Source organism: Pongo abelii, chromosome 10, assembly GCF_028885655.2.
Source record: "Pongo abelii isolate AG06213 chromosome 10, NHGRI_mPonAbe1-v2.0_pri, whole genome shotgun sequence".
In the NCBI taxonomy this organism is placed as follows: domain Eukaryota; kingdom Metazoa; phylum Chordata; class Mammalia; order Primates; family Hominidae; genus Pongo; species Pongo abelii.
Window position 1 is genome coordinate 91864801 of NC_071995.2, and position 14969 is coordinate 91879769.

Here is a 14969-nt window from a genome sequence, read left to right on the forward strand (position 1 = left end):
GGGCAGCAAGAGCAAAACATCTTCTCAACAACAAATTAAAAAAAAAAATTGGGAAAAAATAAGCAGCTAGGCTGGTTTATGATCTGAAGAGGAAAGCATAATGAGATAACAAAAGCAACAAGGAACATGTTTTAAGATGGAGTCATTATGTACCAAGCCATGTAGAAATTATTGTTTCCCACATTTTATATTATGGATGAGAAAACTGAGGATTTCTAAAGGACTTAAGTTAGGTCTCACCGCTAGTAAGTACCACTGTTAGGGATCAATTCTATTCATTCGTCAGAGAGTAAGAAAATGATTGGCCAGAAAAAGTGAAGGGCAGGCCGGGCATGGTGGCTCACACCTGTAATCCCAGCACTTTGGGAGGCCGAGGTGGGTAGATCACCTGAGGTCAGGAGTTCAAGACCAGCCTGGTCAACATGATGAAACCCCGTCTCTACTAAAAATACAAAAATTAGCCAGACATGGTGGCGGGCATCTGTAATCCCAGCTACTCAGGAGGCTGAGGCAGAAGAATTGTTTGGACCCGGGAGGCGGAGGTCGCAGTGAGTCAAGATCACACCACTGGACTCCAGCCTGGGCAAGTCTATCTCAAAAAAAAAAAAAAAAAAAAAAAAAGTGAAGGGCAGCAGGCTGCAAATGCCAAAATGAGAGCATAACTAGTGGTTCCTGGGGCCTGTCTATGAGCAGAGGTAGCTAGAAAGCTAACAGAACAGTGACTGCCAAATGCAGAATGGAGCATGTTCCAAATTCAACAGGGATTGAATCCTGGAACAGAAAAAGGATATTAGTGAAATCTGAATAAAATCTGAGGTTTAGTTAATAGTAATGTACCAATGTTGGCTTCTTGGTGGTGACAAATGTACCATTGTCATGTGAGATGTGGGTAAGGGACACAGGGGAACTCTCTGTACTCTCCTGCAACTTTTCTGTAAATCTAAAATTATTCTAAAATTAAAAGTTTTAAATAAATTTAAATGAAATTAAAAGTTTATTTTTAAATTATTTAAGAGAAGAGAGTATTGGTGGCATGTTTATAAATATTCTTCAGAAGAGTAACATTTTAAATGGCAATGGCGAGGGTAACGCTGCATTTTTGTAGCCAGTCATATTTCTTGGCAGACAAGATGACTAATGACAATCACAAGGACTAACATTATTGAATGCCTATAATATTTCAGCTTCCGCCCTAAGGATGTTACATGCATGCCCACGTCATCTTCAAGATTATTTTCCCAATTTATAGATGAGAAAAGTTTTTAGAATAGTGCCTGGAATCTGGCAGGTGCTCAAAAATTAGATCTTTTTTGTTTTTTTAACAGAGGCTAAGAAATGTACCCAGCTTTTGAACAAGAGTCACAATTCAAGTCCAAACCCTAAAAGGTTTTTTTTTTTTTCCTTGTGATGGAGTCTCGCTCTGTCACCCAGGCTGGAGTGCAATGACATGATCTCAGCTCCCTGCAACCTCTGCCTCCTGGGTTCAAGCGATTCTCCAGCCTTAGCCTCCTGAGTAGCTGGAACTACAGGTGCCCGCCACCACGCCCAGCTAACTTTTATATTTATATTTTTTAGTAGAGATGGGGTTTCACCATGTTGGCCAGGCTGGTCTCAATCTCCTGACCTCAAGTGATCCGCCCACCTGGTCCTCCCAAAGTCCTGGGATTACAAGTGTGAGCCACCGTGCCCAGTCCCTTCAAGGCTTTTAAATCTCAGCCTTGCCACTTATTAACTCTATGAACTTGGGCAAATTTCAAAGCCGAAACAAAGCTAACTGATATCATAGAATGGATTTTAAAAGTATGTTGAAAGTTGCATAATATCAACCTAAATTTACAAACAGACAAATTATTTATGAAATGTTTCAAAATTGTCAAATTGAATAACTGGAAAATAATCAGGCTGTATAGTTCTGCATTGAAATCAATAAAAATAGGGCTCAAAATAACAGTTCTGAAGAATCCTTGGGCACATCTCTGCATATAAGAACCAAACAAGAGACAACTAAGGAAATTGTTAACTCCTGGTAACTACCAGAGCCTCGAGGAAAAACGTGTTTTCAGCTCTCCTCTGGGGACAAATGACCATAGCTCACTGGGCCAGACAGGGTCCATAATGAGATTTTCTCAAGAGGGGAAGGTGGTAAGGGCAAATTATAAAGATACACCTGGCTGGGTGCAGTGGCTCATACCTGTAATCCCAACACTTTGGGAGGCCAAGGGAGGCAGATCACTTGAGGTCAGGAGTTCAAAACCAGCCTGGCCAACATGGAGAAACCCCATCTCTACTAAACAATATATAAACATAAAAATTAGCCAGGCATGGTGGCATATGCCTGTGATCCCAGCTACTCAGGAGGCTGAGGCGGGAGAATCGCTTGAACCCGGGAGGCAGAGGTTGCAGTGAGCCGAGATCATGCCACTGCACTCCAGCCTGGGCAACAGAACATGACTTTGCCTCAAAAAATAAAATAAAATAAAGATGGGCCTTCCGATGACTGACAGTCATCTCTACTAAACAAAAAAAAAAAAAAAAAAAAAAAAAAATCCTTTCGTAGTTCATAAGCATGATGATTGTGTTCACACGCATGTGTGAAACGTACCACCACAAATCTTGTTACAACGTTGGTACATTACCTGACTGGCATGAAAAAAAAAAGGAATGAGAGAGAAATCCCTGAGTCACACCTCTGTTCACACATCTGTTCATTTTAAACTAGATCTTGGCCTCAACTGTTACAGCAAAAGGGAGGTCGCAGCAGAAAAACTAAAGTTTTTTTGGCTTCCAGGTAGGCAGGAATCCAGATTCAAGCAATATAAAGACTATTGAGGGAGGGTTTCAAGAACTAACTTTAGAGGGCTACCACATCATTAACCATACCCATCCCTGTCAACCTTGGTACAAAGATGGGGGTGCTGAAATCCAGTTCACACCTTGCTGATACAAAGCTGCTTAGAGCCTGAGAAGGCTGAAGCCCTCTTCCAAAACATCTGCCCAGACCTCCAGCCATTCTAATTAACACAAAAGCAAGAAACATGCCTCACCCTTCCCCATCCCCATACCCCCCTAAAATATGACACCCTTGCACATCTTGATCCAAAATAGATTGCATAAACAATAACAAAACCCTAAGCCTGGAGTCACATATTTATTTTTTTTAACAAATACTTGTTCAGCCCCTGCCAAGACCAGCTTGGTCGGGGAGACCCTAACCCAGCAGCGCTAGAGGAATTAAAGACACACACACAGAAATATAGAGGTGTAAAGTGGGAAATCAGGGATCTCACAGCCTTCAGAGCTGACAACCCCAAACAGAGATTTACCCACAAATTTAGTAACAGCAAACCAGTCATTAGCATTGTTTCTATAGATATTCGATTAATTAAAAGTATCCCTTATGGGAAACGGATTAACTATAAGTATCCCTTATGGGAAACGAAGGGATGGGCCTAATTAAAGGAATAGGTTGGGCTAGTTAACTGCAGTAGGAGCATGTCCTTAAGGCACAGATCGCTTGTGCTATTGTCTGTGGCTTAAGAATGCCTTTAAGCAGTTTTCCACCCTGGGCGGGCCAGGTGTTCCTTGCCCTCATTCCAGTAAACCCACAACTTTCCAGCGCGGGCGTTATGGCCATCAGGAACATGTCATAGTGCTGCAGAGGTTTTGTTTATGGCCAGTTTTGGGGCCAGTTTATGGCCAGATTTTGGGGGGCTTGTCCCCAACAAGCCCCTACTCTGTGCCCTGGCCCATTTTCTTCTCCCTGGATCCCTGGGACTGCCTTTAATCTCCCTATTCCACCCTTGCTTGCCCTGCAGGTCTCCAGTTCATAATCTATTTACTGTTCCTTCTCCAGGGCCCCACCTTCTGGTGTGCAGATCTGCCATCCCTTTTCTCCAACATGGATTATTGTTCTACACTCCTCTCTGCCCCAGGCTTTACCTCTTTCCTCCTGGCTTAATTTCATCACCCTTAATCTCTTCACTGTTCAGCCCTTCTTGCAGCTCTTTCCCAGTCTCCTGCCACTAATATCTGATCTCAACCAACCCACACAACAGCCCCTGAATACAGTAAACGGGGCTGAAAGAATGTAATTCATTTGCCTGTGCTAATCCCACGAGTGAGTGGTCCTATTCAACAAATTCTGTAAATTAGTAATGGTAACAATAATAGCTGGCACTTGAAATTGAGCTGATGGACAGGTTGCAGTTATTAGTAATGATGAAGTCTAAGGATTGACTTTGGGTGTGAGTGGCATGAGGCATGGAAGGGTGCAAGGCCATTTGAAGAGGGGAAGCCTAAGAACACTAAGACTAGATACTGTATTGAAGAAAAATCATCTCTAACGATAAAACAATCATCAAGGATGACAGGAACCACGTGGGTGAGAGGAAGCTTGAAGGAACGAGGGCGTGTGAAGGAGAAGGTGTTAGAGGACCGCAACACGGTGGGGTAGAGTTTGATGATGTGACAGTCAGAGGTGGTAGTGGGAGCTACGGAGTGGGAGGGAAAATAGCCTGGACACAGGAATGAGAACACTCACCCCATTTGCAGGCCTGTGGTCTGAGGAGTGTGGGAGAGAAAACGGCCATCAACAGCAAGGGGAGCAATGTGCTCAAGAGAACCAGGTCTAGCAAGCAGGCAAAGAGAGCATTCAGAGAAGTGAGGAAGTGAGGTTTTTGAAAGAATATAGCTGAGGTCCCTGTGGAAGAGTTGCAGAAGTTGGGGAGTGGGCCGGTGCAGTGGCTGACGCCCGTAATGCCAGCACTTTGGGAAGCCGAGGAAGGGGGATCAAATGAGGTCAGGAGTTCAAGACCAGCCTGGCCAACATAGTGAAACCACGTCTCTACTAAAAATGCAAAAATTAGACGGGCGTGGTGGTGCGCACCTGTAGTCCCAGCTACTCCGGAGACTGAAGCAGGAGAATCATTTGAACGTGGGAGGTGGAGGTTGCAGTGAGCCGAGATCACACCACTGCACTCTAGCCTGGGTGACAGAGCAAGACTTTGTCTCAAAAAAAAAAAAATTTAAAAAGTTTTTTTTAAAAAGAAGAAGTTGGAGAAGGGTAAGACATGGGATCAGAAAAGGGGATATCCAAGGCCATGTGGATATCAGAGTCTAAAGGATGAGTGATGACCTGGGAAACTGGGCTGACATAAACAGGGAGGAACAGGAAGGACATGATGGGATTAGTCCCAGGATCCCAGAGCAGATTGCAGTGGCACAGCTGTGAGTTCGGGGGGCAGGATAGTAAGAGTTTTCAGGAACATGAGGAGTTCTTGCCCACTGCAAATTAATAATCTGTTGGGGGAGCCCCATATACATGACAGAACCATACATCCCAGATGCCTTTGGAAATTGCAGATATGGAAACCTACAGGAGAGGGACCCAAATCCAACAGGGAGGGTCATAAAACACTTCGAGGGAGAGAGAGAGAATAACAGAATTCCATAAAATGATTGCAACCACTAGAAAAAAAAATTTTTTTTTTTTGAGATAGAGTCTCACTCTGTTGCCCAGGCTGGAGTGCAGTGGCATGATCTTGGCTCACTGCAACCTCCACCTCCCGGGTTCAAGCGATTCTCCTGCCTCAGCCTCCCAAGTAGCTGGGACTGTAGGCATGTGCCAGCAAGCCTGGCTAATTTTTTTTGTATTTTTAGTAGAGATAGGGTTTCACCATATTGGCCAGGCTGCTCTCAGACTCCTGACCTCGTGATCCGCCGGCCTCGGCCTCCCAAAGTGCTGAGATTACAGGTGTGAGCCACCGCGCCCAGCTGGAAAATAATTGAGATGCTTCTCCTATGGCAATGAGTCTTTGTATAAATGAACCATAAGTTGAAAAAAGTTGTATAATATTTTATATTCACATTGTTTGAATAGTCTTTAGTCTTGTCAGAGTGAAATGTATTGCATTTGGCTAGAGAACTTTGCAAGATTTACACAGCACGAGGTGAGTATATTACCTTTAATGTAAGTTGTAAAATTCTAAATAGATGTAGGTTAGAGATTTTCTAAGATTCTAATTCTTTCCCTATCCCTTTAGTACCTGAAATCTCTGAAATTAACTCCAGTATTTGGGGTGATGGCTAGAGATAGAAAATTAAATTGATGGAACCTTTCCTGACTCCCTTATCTAAATTAGCTAAACTACCTTTATGTCAACATGTGCTGATTGCCTGAAATGTATCTCAGATAATCCTCATAACAACAAGCAAGGTAATAATTTCTATTTTATAAACAAGAAATCTAATGTTCAGAGAACAGCTGAAGCGGGACTCATGATTGTCTGTTAACTGCCCTTTCCTGTAGACCATAATGCAATCACATTTTCAGCGTTGTTAAAATGCAAAAAAAAAAAAGGCCGGAGCGCGGTGGCTCATGCCTGTAATCCCAGCACTTTGGGAGGCCGAGGCGGGCGGATCACAAGGTCAGGAGATCGAGACCATCCTGGCTAACACGGTGAAACCCCGTCTCTACTAAAAATACAAAAAAATTAGCCGGGCGTGGTGGTAGGCACCTGTAGTCCCAGCTACTCGGGAGGCTGAGGCAGGAGAAGGGCGTGAACCCAGGAGGCAGAGCTTGCTGTGAGCGAAGATGGCGCCACTGCACTCCAGCCTGGACGACAAAGCCAGACTCCATCTCCAAAAAAAAAAGCTATTGTGTTGTCCATGCTAGATGGTAATTCACTTACCTCTGCTAGTAGTTTCAAGGGAGAATACTAATTGATTAGACCTTAAAGCTTTTTATATGGTCATTGATAACATAAAACAAATTAAAATAGAATGTGGGAGAATCCCCCTAGGGAATTCTAAAGATTACAAGCTAGTTTTCCAAGAGGAAATTGGCTTGTGTTTAGTAGAAGCAATAGATTGGAGACAGACCGATAGATTTGGACAGCCAGAAAGTCCAAATGGGACCACTCATTATATCATAACCAGACAGGTAGTGTTGAAAGCAGGCTCAATCTACAGAGCATCCTCATTTCATTTTATTTTATTTTGAGACAGAGTCTTGCTCTGTCACCCAGACAGAAATGCAGTGGTGCAATCATGGCTCACTGCAGCCTCAACCTCCTGGGCTCAAGCAATCCTCCCACCACAGCCTCCCAAGTAGCTGGCCCTCATTTTTACAAACAAATAAAAAGGCATCTGTCAACCCACATAGATGGACTACTATTCAAATGTAGAGCATTTACTCATCTTAAAACAAATCTGTGGCTGGTTGTAGCGGCTCACACCTGTAATCCCAGCACATAGGGAGGCTGTGGCAGGAAGATCGCCCAGGAGTTCAAGACCGACCTGAGCAACAAAGTGAGACACCAACTCTATAGAACATTAAAAAATCAGCCAGGCATGGTAGTGCACTCCTGCAGTCCCAGCTACTCAGGAGGCTGAGGTGGGAGGATTGCTTTGGCCCATAAAGTCGAGGCTGCAGTGAGCGGTGATTATACCACTGCACTCCCAGGGCAACACTTTCTCAAAAAGTGAGACTCTTTCTCAAAAAAAAAAAAAAAAAAAAAGAAAAGAAAAAAAAGGAAAAGAAAAGAAAAAGAAATGGATTTAGATTCAGGATCAGAATCCTGGGTTTACCATTATTAGCTGTGCAACCTTGGGTTACTTAACCTTGGGTTCCTCATTACCTTACCTATAAATTCGGTATAATATTGGCACTCACCTCACAGGGGTGCTGTAAGAATTAAATGGATTAATGTTTGTAAAGTTCTTAGCATAGGCCTGGCTCATAGTAAACCTTTCATAAACGTTCACTATTATAATTATCCCTGGTTCTTAGACTTTTTTTTTCTTTGTTTCTTTTTTTTTTGAGACAGGCTCTTGCTATGTTGCCCAGGCTGGTCTTAAATGCCTGGGCTCAAGCAATACTCCTGCCTCTCGGCCTCCCAATGTACTGGGATTACAGGTTTGAGCCACCTCACCTAGCTGGTTCTTAGACTTTCAAACTTCCAAAATCAGTGTTTAAAAGAAGAATTAGGAAATCAATGTGGGTTTGTCTTCTTTGCTTTTTTGTTTTTTTTAACTTTTCCCAAATCAAAACAGTTTTTAAAAGCCAGTACTTTCTATAATAACCAATATTTCATAGAAAAAAAAATATTTTAATAACACAAAATTTAGGCAGAAGATAATGTCAAAATAAATGACTTCCATTATTACATTTAGCTTTGAGAGAAACTTAAAATTTTTTTTTTAGAGATGGGGTCTCATTCTGTCATCCAGGGTGGAGTACAGTGGTACAATCCTAGCTCACTGCAGCCTCGAACTCCAGGGCTCAAGCAATCCTCTAGCGTCAGCCCCCCACGTAGCAGGGACTAGAGGCCGTGCCACTACACGTGGTAATGAGAGACATTTTTTATGTTATGCATATTTTTCTCAGTTCTCCTTGGAATAGTAAGCATATTTTTTGTTCACTGTATTTGAAGACGACTTAGTCATATTTTCCAACACCCTTACACGTATAGTTTTTACTAATTAGTAGTTAAATGTTTTTAATTTTTAAAAAACTAATCATAGACTATAGACAGTAGTGTTTGTAAACTGCGAATGAAAGAACAGGATCATAAGGTCAGTTACTGGCTTTGCACATTGCAAATAACAGACAAAAAGAGAAATATTTTTCTGTAAGACACTGGAAAAAAATAAAAGTGGAGTTAAAACCTATTCTTTGGACAAGAAACTTGGCATTCCTACTTTTACTGTGATAGAGGAGTCCCTAAAAGCAGTTGAAGTGAAAATGAAATTCCCAAGCACCCACGTGCCAACTCATTTGTGGAAGAGCAAAGAATCTAATTAACTCGAAGCAAGACCTGAAAAGGGACAGAATGCTCAGGAAAACTACATGAACTGCCCAAACTATTGATTGAGCAATTTGCAATCATTTCTAGTTTAAAAACAAATAGTTTGGGTAAATGAATGAATATTCCTATTGCATTATTTATTTAATATTGCTATTGCATTACTTCTTGCAAAGTTTTCCAAGGAATTTCATAGTTCTCAGGCATATATATATATGCATATATGTATATATATGCGTATATATACATATATGTATATATGTGGATATATACATATATGTGGATATATACATATATGTGGATGTACATATGTATACATATATGTGGATATACATATGTATACATATATGCATATGTGTGTATATATACACATCTATACATATATGTATAGATTGTATATATACATATATGTATAGATGTGTATATATACGTATATATGTATATATATACGTATATATATACATATATATATATTTTTTAAAGACAGAGTTTCACTCCTTTTGCCCACACTGGAGTATAATGGCACGATCTTGGCTAACTGCTGCCTCCCACTTTCAGGTTCAAGAGATTCTTCTGCCTCAGCCTCCCGAGTAGCTGGGATTACAGGCGCCAGCCACCACGCCCAGCTAATGTTTGTATTTTTAGTAGAGACAGGGTTTCACCGTGTTGGTCAGGCTGGTCTTGAACTCCTGACCTCAGGTGATCCACCTGCCTTGGCCTCCCAAAGTGCTGGGATTACAGGCATGAGCCACAGCGCCCAGCCATCAGGCATATATTTAACAAGTATATAATAATAATAAAATTAAACTACCACTTAATGAGAGCTTACTATGTGCCTTGCCCTGTGCCGTTATCTCATTTCATCATCACAGCCATTCTTAGTGATAAGGGAATATTGTTATAATGTCCATTTCAAAGATAAGGAAACTGAGACTTATACAAGTTAAATAATCTGCTCAAAGTTTACACAGGTGGAACCAGAACACAAACCCAGACTGGCTAACTCCAGAAGTCTTACTCTTTTGTTTGTTTGTTTGTCTGTTCATTTTGAGACAGGGTCTGGCTCTGTCACCCAGGCTGGAGTGCAGTGGCGTGATCTTGGCTCACTGCAACCTTTGTCTCCTGACTCAAGGGGTTCTCATCTCCCAAGTAGCTGAAACTACAGGTGGACACCACCACACCCGGCTAATTTTTTGTATTTTTTGTAGAACTGGAGCTTCACCATGTTAGCCAGGCTGGTCTCGAACTCCTGACCTCAAGTGATCCACATGCCTCAGCTTCCCAAAGTGCTGGAACTACAGGTGTGAGCCACCACACCTGGCCCGCTAATTTACTCTTGACCAGTGTGCCACACTACCATCCTAGGCCCTATTTTATCATTTGTATTTTTTCTTTATATATATATTTTTTAAAAATTATAAATAGAGATGGGGGCCTCACCATGTTGGCCAGGCTGGTCTGGAACTCCTGACCTCAGGTGATCCGCCCGCCTCAGCCTCCCAAAGTGGTGCTGGGATTACAGGCATAAGCCACCATACACAGCTGATATTTTACCTTTTTTTTTTTTTTTTTTGAGACAGAGTTCCACTCTTGTTGCCCAGGCTGAAATGCAATGGCATGATCTCGGCTCACTGCACCCTCTGCCTCACAAGTTCAAGTGATTCTCCTGTCTCAGCCTCCTGAGTAGCTGGGATTACAGGCATATGCCACCACGACCAGCTAACTTTGTATTTTTAGTAGAGAGAGGGTTTCTCCATGTCAGTCAGGCCGGTCTCGAACTCCTGACCTCAGGTGATCCATCCACCTCGGCCTCCCAAAGTGCTGGGATTACAGGCGTGAGCTACCGTGCCTGGCCGATATTTTACTATTTTTAAAAGTTAAGGAGAGGTCAGGTGTAGTGGCTCACACCTGTTATCCTGGTACTTTGGGAGGCTGAGGCAGGAGGATCGCTTGTGGCCAGCAGTTTGAGACCAGCCTGGGCAAGATAGAGAGACCCTGTCTCTACAAAAAAAAAAAAAAAAAAAAAAGTTAAGGAGAAAATAAAATGCTTCAGCCGGGTGCAGTGGCTCACTCCTGTAATCCCAGCACCTTGGGAGGCTGAGGCTGGTGGATCACCTAAGGTCAGGAGTTTGAGACCAGCCTGGCCAACATGGTGAAACCCCGTCTCTACTAAAAATACAAAATTAGCCAGGTGTGGTGGGCGTGCCTGTAATCCCAGCTACTCAGAAGGCTGAGACAGAAGAATCACTTGAACCCGGGAGGCGGAGGTTGCAGTGAGCTGAGATCGCGCCATTGCACTCCTGCCTGGGCAAAAAGAGCAAAACTCCATCTCAAAAAAAAAAAAAAAAGACACCAGCCTGGACAACATAGCAAGACCCTGTCTCAAAAAATTAAAAAAATAGGTTGGGCAAAGTGGCTCACTCCTGTAATCCTAGCACTTTGGGAGGCTGAGGTGGACGGATCACTTAAGGTCAGGAGTTCGAGACCAGCCTGGCCAACATGGTGACACCCTATCTCTACTAAAAATACAAAACTTAGCTGGGCATGATGGTGGGCACCTGTAATCCCAGCTACTCAGGTGGCTGAGGCAGGAGAATCGCTTGAACCCAGGAGGCAGAGGTTGCATCGCACCACTGCACTCCAGCCTGGGCAACAGAGCAAGACCCTGTCTCAAAAATAAAATAAAATAATCATTTAAAAAAATTGTTTTTAAAAGAAAATATAACGCTTCTACTGAACAAGAAAAGAAAACATGCTATGAGCCATCTTTAACAAGCATCTTGGAAGACACCCGAATTACAAGAAATCTTCTGGCCAGGCAAGGTGCTTCACACCTGTAATTCCAGCATTTTGGGAGACCGAGGCGGGTGGATCACCTGAGGTCAGGAGTTCGAGACCAGCCTGGCCAACATGGTGAAACCCCGTCTCTACTAAAATTAGAAAAAATTACCCAGGTGTGGTGGCGAGTGCCTATAATCCCAGCTACTTGGGAGGCTGAAGCAGGAGAATCCCTTGAACCCAGGAGGCAGAGGTTGCAGTGAGCAGAGATCGCGCCATTGCACTCCAGCCTGGGCAACAAGAATGACACTCAAGAAAAAAAAAAAAAGAAAGAAAGAAATCTTCCATTCTAGGCCAGGCTCCCAATTCACTCCATAGCCCTCAGCAGGTCCCAGCAGCCTTGGCTTGCTCATCTCTTTTTTTGAAATCGGTGATGTCTAGTTCTGGACAACCACGGAATTTATAGGGATAAATTATTCCACTGATTTCTTCTTTTCTTAAAGAGTTGGCTTCTAGTCAACAACTTATTTATTTATTTATTTAAATTACAACCTGTTTTTTTTTTTTTTTACTTCATAGCCAATAGTCTACAATTTAGATGGGATGCGGGTAGTGTGGAAAAGAAATAAGACCCTACTTTTTACTGGTTTTGTTTTGTTTTGTTTTGTTTTGTTTTGTTTTGTTTCTTCAGTTGAGATGAGTCTTGCTCTGCCACCTAGGCTGGAATACAGTGGTGTGATCATCTCTCTGTAATCCTGAACATCTCAAATTCCTGGGCTCAAGTGATTCTCTCGCCTCAGCCTCCCAAAGTGCTGGGAATTACAAGTGTGAGCCACCATGCCCAGCCTTTTTTTTTTTTTTTTGGTGGGGGAGGGGGTTCCTAGCCACTAGACCATCAGGGAGGAATAGTAAGAATTATTATTTTAGAAGACTAGCAGTCACTTTTCTTTCTTTTACTAGTTATACATCTAGCAAGACCATATTACTTACAAGCACACATAAAGTTATATACCAGGATCTTGGAATATTCATTTTACCAAAAAAAGTCAGTAAAGTCAGTTGTGCTGCTACAGTTTTCATATTTTCTACAGATTCCAATGAGCCAACAAAAGTTCTACTAATAAAATCCACACAAAATAAAATGCAGTCAGTGGAAACACTATATGTACATTGTAGGCATTTATACTAAGACTGTTGAATACAATATTCCAGAGTAAAATGATCTCAATAACAGCTATGAGGCTTCTTTTTTTTTTTTTAAGAGATGGAGTTTCCCTACGTTTCCTAAGCTGGACTTGAACTCCTGGACTCAAGTGATCTGCCTGACATGGCCTCCCAAAATGCTGGGATTACAGGCATGAGCCATTGTGCTGGGCCTATGAGGCTATTTTTAAAGTCTGAATCTTAATGTCTAGGTTGGATGATATTAAATCCCCATTTACTCATTCATTAGCTCTTCTGAGAGAGATTTTTCTCTCTTAGAACTAGTTTTCTTTTTTCTTTTTTTGAGACGGAGTCTCGCTCTGTCGCCCAGGCTGGAGTGCAGTGGCGCGATCTTGGCTCACTGCAACCTCCACCTCCTGGGTTCAAGCAATTCTCTGCCTCAGCCTCATGAGTAGCTGAGATTACTGGCACCCACCACCATGCCTGGCTAATTTTTTTGTATTTTTAGTAGAGATGAGGTTTCACCATCTTGGCCAGGCTGGTCGCGAACTCCTGACCTCAGGTGATCCACCTGCCTCAGCCTCCCAAAGTGCTGAGATTACAGGCGTGAGCCACTGTGCCTAGCAGGACCAGTTTTCTTATAAGAATACCTAATTTTGGAACTATAAGATGTATACCCCTTGAATGGGAAATTAGATTTGTATTTTACAATCATCACACATAGTACTCTTGAAATAAAAGCTAAATATATTATTCTTTCATTATAGACCAAAATTATAAGCTCATACACATTTGCCCTATTGAATAAAATAATGGTGATTCCTAATTGCATCCAAATCAAACCAGTCATATACTAAGATATATTCCGTTGACACTGACATTCTTGTAGACTTATCACAGTCCAGCATTAAGCAAGGTGCCTGGCACAGAGTAGATGTCCAATAGTTGTTGAATGAATGAATGAACGAACAAATGTACACACTTCTCTGTAATTTACACCTTTTTAAGTCCATTTTCCCCAAGAAATACTGTTTCCTTTTCCTCTAATCCACCTTGCTCATGTAACTACACTAGACACTTTTTCCCAATGGCTGACATGAGTTTGAATCTTCACAGAATCACTTTCTGATCATTAAAAGCTAATATAATGAGACTCAGAGATCTATGATCAGAAAATGTCTTTCAAGTATTTCTTTTTCTCTTGGTTGGTTTTAGGTAGTAGCCCCCAAATTGCAAAAATTAAAATGACCAACCCAGTTAAAATGGTTTTTATCCAAAACACAGGCAATAATGAACGCTGGCAAAGATACAGAAAAAAAAGGGAATCCATAGACCAGGTGCAGTGGCTCACGCCTGTAATCCCAGCACTTTGGGAGGCCAAGACGGGTGGATCACGAAGTCAGCAGTTTGAGACCAGCCTGGCCAATACGGTGAAGCCCCGTCTCTACGAAAAATACAGAAATTAGCCAGGCGTGGTGGCACGTGCCTGTAGTCCCAGCTACGTGGGAGGCTGAGGTAGAAGAATTGCTTGAACCCGGGAGGCAGAAGTTGCAGTGAACTGAGATCACACCACTGCACTTCAGCCTGGGCTACAGAGAGAGACTCCATCTCAAAAAAAAAAAAAAAAAAAGAAGAAAGAAGAAAGAAAGAAATGATAAATGCTTGAGGTGATGGATACCCCATTTACTCTGATGTGATTATTGGATTTTGTATGTCTGTATCAAAATGTCTCATGTACCCTTGGGCAGGTGTGGTGGCTCACGCCTGTAATCCTGGCACTTTGGGAGGCCGAGGTGGGCAGATCACTTGAGGTCGGGAGTTTGAGACCAGCCTGGCCAATATGGTGAAACCCCGTTTCTACTAAGAATACAAAAATGAGGTGAGTGTGAGGTGCAGGTGGTGGCACGCACCTGTAATTCCAGCTACTCAGGAGGCTGAGGCAGGGGAATCACTTGCATCCGGGAGGTGGAGGCTGCAGTGAGCTGAGATTGTGCCACTGCACTCTAGCCTGGGCAAAAGAGTGAGACTCTGTCTGAAAAACAAAACAAAACACACAAAATCTCATGTACCCCATAAACACATATATCTACTACATACCCATAAAAATTAAAAATTTTTGAATAATAATAAAAATAAATAAGTTGACAGTCAAAAAAATAAAAATAAAACAACCAATTAAGCTTAAAAGCAAATAGTTCTGCTCCCCATATCTATGGGTTTATG

At 42.3% G+C, this 14969-nt stretch overlaps 1 non-coding gene across 1 annotated transcript; it reads left to right on the plus strand.

Annotated features, from left to right (window-relative positions):
• Positions 1-2545: 2545 nt before the first annotated feature.
• On the plus strand, positions 2546-2646 carry LOC112136009 (small nucleolar RNA U13). The gene has a single exon (XR_002917221.1). It is a non-coding gene; the product is annotated as a small nucleolar RNA U13 (small nucleolar RNA).
• Positions 2647-14969: the final 12323 nt, after the last annotated feature.